This window comes from Chiloscyllium plagiosum, chromosome 12, assembly GCF_004010195.1.
Source record: "Chiloscyllium plagiosum isolate BGI_BamShark_2017 chromosome 12, ASM401019v2, whole genome shotgun sequence".
Taxonomy (NCBI): domain Eukaryota; kingdom Metazoa; phylum Chordata; class Chondrichthyes; order Orectolobiformes; family Hemiscylliidae; genus Chiloscyllium; species Chiloscyllium plagiosum.
The window spans coordinates 14,239,261-14,244,886 of record NC_057721.1 but is presented as its reverse complement, the minus strand read 5'-3'; positions in this window follow the sequence as shown (position 1 = coordinate 14,244,886).

Here is a 5,626-nt window from a genome sequence, read left to right as displayed (position 1 = left end):
TGAATTCCACATTGATTAGACCCAAATACTCCATACAATGAAGGTGATGAAGGGTGATTTAATTGGATTGTTTAAGATAATTAAAAGAGTTGAAAGGGCAGACAGAGAGAAACGATTTCCTCTGGCAGGAGAATCAAGAGCAAGACTGTGTAAAATTAAAGCCAGACAGCAAAAGGATAATGTCAGGAATCATTTCTTCACACAAAGAGTAGAAGAAACCCTAACCTTTCACTTTGTAAAAAGCCTTGGACCCTGCAGGTCAATTCAAAATGTTTAGACTCAGACCAGGGCACGCACTTCACCGGACGCGCAATGAAACTGGCCTGCCGCTTCCCAGGCATCAGACAGCGCTTCCACGTCCCGTTCCATCCCCAGAGCTCCGGGATGGTCGAGCGCATGAACCGGACCCTCAAAGCTGCGATCACACGGGCAATCGCCGAAACAGGGCAGGGCTGGGTGGACGTTCTGCCCTGCATACTGATGCGCTTAAGGGCCACCCCAGGCCGCTCCACTGGGCTCACTCCCTTCGAGCTCATGATGGGGAGGGCCATGCGACTACCAGAGAACGTCATAGTCGGGGGGGGGACATGGCCCCCCTGAGGGACAGGGCTATATCAGGCAGCTGGATACGCAGCTGCGGGCCCTTAGACAAACTGCGCGCGACCAGCAGGACATTAGGGACCAGGCAAAACTGTAGCCGCATCTGCCCGCCCAACCCCTTCCTGACGTTGGGGACAAAGTCCTGGTCAGGGCCGCCCCCGACTAGCCCAGCTTCGCCCCCCTGGGACCGCACAAAATCATCCTCACCAGCGACACGTGCGCCTGTGTCGACATGAAGGGAAAGGGCAGGTGGAAACACTGGTCCCAGCTTAAACCCTACCCTTAAGCCCCGACTGGACAGACCCCCCCCCCCACCCCTTTTTGACTTGACTTTAACCGCCCCTCTTTCTCCTTACAGCGCGACGGGCGGACCGGTCCGGGGGGGGGGCCTGCTCCTACACACACTAACCCTACACCCTTGGTAAGGGTGCCTCTCTCCCTCTCTTCTCATAGATCATGCTTCACCGGTGCACCGCTCTCCTCCCTGCTCTCCTCTTCGCCCTATGACTAGTGCCTTCCTTCCCCGAAATATATGACAATTTCTACAACGCCTGGCAGGAAATTCTCCCGGGCGTACAGACACTCTATTTATTCTGCACGTCGGAGTGCGACCCGCAGCCGACCTGCCTCTGGCGTGCTGAGGCGATGGACTTGGGGGGTTGCATGTTCGGGACAATGTGTGCCATGCCAGAGGACCTCTACTCTGCCCCGGCCTTTGATGCCTTTACTGTATGGGATCTGTCTGTTTGCGGGGATATTACGAGCCTACTAATGCCGCGGTAGTCTCTTTGTATTTGTGCTTTCCACCACACCGCCCCCGACCACGACTCCCGAGATATTGCCATGCCCCTCTCTGGGACCGGGGCCAGCGGGGGGACTGGTATTGTGGGATAAGGGAGAGGCCCTTTATGGCAACGTCCGACACGAGGTCGTGCCTGTGCTGGTCAATATATCGGGCATCCGGGTACCGGACTATTGCACAGCACAGGTACGCAACCTATACGCCATGATGGGGAAGGAGATTATAGAGAGGGCCATAGATGCCATGGGAGCAACCCACTACCGAAATGACATACATAACACAAACACACAACGACACAGACGGGATATAGTCAACGATGCTCTCACAGGACTCAACACGGGGACATCCGTAGTAAACTCCCTAGACATCCAGGGCCTTAATGAAAAGGTCGAGCAACTAAAAGGGGTAATGAGGGACCTGCTACAGAGGTCTCTCACAAATCAGGCAGACCAGGCACGTCTGGGGGAAGAGGAAGCATACACCCAGCTCGACGGCATTGCAATCCTGGAAACACACGCCCACACCATTAACCGCCTTATAGACCGGGCCATGCGTATGGCCTGTGGATGGTAGCCCAGATCCGGCATAATCTTGACCAGGTCCAAAGGGGGTAGGTGCCTGACTGGATCGACAGTGCCAAACTGGCCTCACTCGCGGGGTGCTCCGGGCCGCTCGACAACCGGACTCTGAAGGGTATGACCAGAGTATACCCAGTGATGCCCGACTTTGAGGTCAGTGAGGCGCCAGGATTCGGGATTGTCCTCCAGAGTCTGGGCCATTTCCCCTGTTTCACATTGAGAACATCGGAGTCATACGGGAAAACGCTTCCCTCAAATATCGATTAGTTCACCACACAGCCATATCTCGAAACGGCGCTGTGTACGGGGTGCCGCTTACAGGCTGCAAGCGGCGGGGGGGGGCAATTACCATCTGCCCTCACCCCTTACGAAGGAGTGAAACAGCTGACTGCGGGTTCAACCGGACACAGGGCTGCACCCTTGAAATCGAACCCATGGGCCCCCACTTCACTAGGGCGGGGTATGGTGGTGGGGGGGGGGGCGACGATATTGTGTGTCCACTCTTGAAACCTCATTTTGGTATAATGGACTGCAGTGCCGATTCCCCAGCATGAGTTCTGCTTCGCCCCCAGGCGCCCAGTCACGGTTGGGCAAGCTCACATCTCAGAGGTCCGACGACGGAACCCCGAGTCCATACAAACTACTGATAAATTCAGGGACACCCTCAGGGAATATCAGGAGCCTGACTGATATTATTTCATCTGCGCTAACAAGTGTTAAGATGTGAAATTTTGTTGTGTTATCCTTTCCATTATTAACTGCATGTTAATACCAATTAAAGCCAGAGTCCAGGAAATTTGAGGTAAGTAACTAATTTTCTGACTTGTCAGAGCCTGTCCACTATCTACAAGGCAGGCTGATTACTGAACAGTCCCCACTTACCTAAATGAGAGGAATTCCAACAACACTCAGGAGTTTCAACTCCATCCAAAACAAAGCAGCCCATTTGATCGGTACCCTATTCATAATAGATGAACCTTTTCACTCCCTTTTTCATTGACACACAATGGCAGTGGATTTTACTATTTACAAAATGCAGCTCACTGTGACACATTTGATTGTACATGAAAACATTACTTGCTGCTTAAAATGATATTCTGGGATATTTTGAATCTTGACAATTATGTTTCAAGCCATAGTTTAATACCTCAACCAAAAGATGTGCCAGCTTAGATTATGAGCTCTGTGACCCCACAAAATTGTGTCTCTGAGGTACCAGTGATACCATCTGTACCATGGATGAAACCCAAGCTTTATAGCAAGACTGTTTATTATCAGTTGTTTTCCCTGCTATGAATACCAAGTAATAATACTCAGCAATGTGCATATTAACACATTATAAACCAGACAAATAAAGATTTCACTTCAGTGTGCTGGCAGAGTAAACTGCTGAATTGTGATAGTCCTCACAGCAAAAATGACCTACATTGCCTCCTAATGAAGCAAAGTCTCAATTTGAAAATTCTAATCCTTGTTTTCAAATCTACAATGGTCTCGTGACTCCCTATCTCTGAAATTTCTCCAACCTTCCATTCCTCTAGCCACTCTCTTCCTCAGCCATGGAAAGGCTGCCAACATCATCAAAGACCCATTGTGCCCTGACAATGCTCTCCTCCAACCTCTCCTGTCAGGCACAAGTTAAAGAAGGCTGAACACATGCTCTGGCAGATTCAAGAACAGCTTCTTAGATTGCTGAATGGACTCTATAACTTCAAATAATGTTGATCTTGCCTAGCACATGCCCTGTGCAATGTAGCCTGTATGCCTCTGTCCAGGATTTTTTTTCACCTTATGATCTGCTTGTCATTACTATGATCTGCCTGTCCTGCTCGTAAATAAAGATTTTCACTGTACTTCGGTACATGTGACAATAAGTCAATTAAAGCTCATCCATTTGTGGTGTTGTGAACATCCCTGATTTTGTTTATTTCACTGCTGGCTGATGTATCTTCAGTTGCTAAGGCCCCAAGCTCAGAAATTCCCTCTTTAAACTGCTCTGCATCTCCAGCTCCTAGGGTGCTCCCAAAAATGTATCTTTCTGACTAAGCATTTGGCTATTCCCCTTATTATCTCTTTGTGGTTTGGTGGACAGATTTTGATTCATAATGGTTTTGCAAAGTGTCCTGGGATGTTTTACAGTGTAATTCATGCTTTCCAGCATGCGCCGAGATTGGGCTGTGCTGGTGAATGGAAAATGCTGGTTAATGAAAAGGATTGCAAAACACTCAAGAATGCTGCTTTCTCCCAGAAACTAATCAAAGCAACACTCCATGATGGATTGTGACTACACTGACAAAAATTTACTTTTACTACTGTACTTCTGGCCTCAACCACTACCTCAAATAACTCCTTATGTAACCTCTCAAGCTTCAAACTATGTCTTTCCTGGCATCTCCACTGCTATTGTGTCAGAATCCGATAGCTATTAGGCCCCAGTTACTTTTGGAAAGACTTGTGGATGCTGAAGTGTGTTTTTATTATCAGGGAATGTCAGTTGATGGAGAATTCCAGATTGTAATGTGCCAACAAAAGATCATCTCTATTAGATTAGGGGAGCTATACAAATTCAAGTTGCTGTTAAAACTACAGACTTTTGTGAGATTAGCAACAGATGGTAAAATCACATCACATCAGAAAAACTGCAGCGACCAAATTGTAGGACTGAACAGAAACAAATTATTCTCAGCCTTGCTCTGAGCAGCAAATGTTTATCTTGCCTCATAAAGCAAAATGTCACCAATTAGAGTTTTGTGATTAATATTTGTTCTCAACCACTGTTTTTAAGGAATTGAAATGCCATATTAAGGGTCAACAGCTACTTCTATGTTTTCAAATGTGTGCAACTTAAATGCTGATATTCAGAGAATCTTGGGTCTGCTCCAACAAGGAACACAGACGTTAGCAGGTCATAGAGTCATAGAGATGTACAGCATGGAAACAGACCCTTCGGTCCAACATGTCCATGCTGACTAGTTATCCCAACCCAATTTAGTCCCACCTGCCAGCACCCGGCCCATATCCCTCCAAACCCTTCCTATTCATATACCCAGCCAAATGCCTCTTAAATGTTACAATTGTACCAGCCTCCACCACTTCCTCTGGCAGCTCATTCCATACACGTACCACCTTCTGCATGAAAAAGTTCCCCCTTAGGTCTCTTTTATATCTTTCCCCTCTCACCTTAAACCTATGCCCTGTAGTTCTGGACTCCCCGATCCCAGGGAAAAGACTTTGCCTATTTACCTTATCTACAGCCCTCATAATTTTGTAAACCTCTATCAGGTCACCCATCAGCCTCCGACATTCCAGGGAAAACAGCCCCCCAGCCTGTTCAGCCTCTCCTTATAGCTCAAATCCTCCAACCCTGACAATGTCCTTGTAAATCTTTTCTGAACCCTTTCAAGTTTCACAACATCTTTCCAATAGGAAGGAGACCAGAATTACACGCAATATTCCAACAGTGGCCTAAACAATGTCCTGTACAGTCGCAACATGACCTCCCAACTCCTGTACCCAATACTCTGACCAATAAAGGAAAGCATACCAAACACCTTCTTCACTTTTCTATCTACCTGTGACTCCACTTTCAAGGAGCTATGAACCTGCACTCCAAGGTCTCTTTGTTCAGCAACACACCCTAGGACCT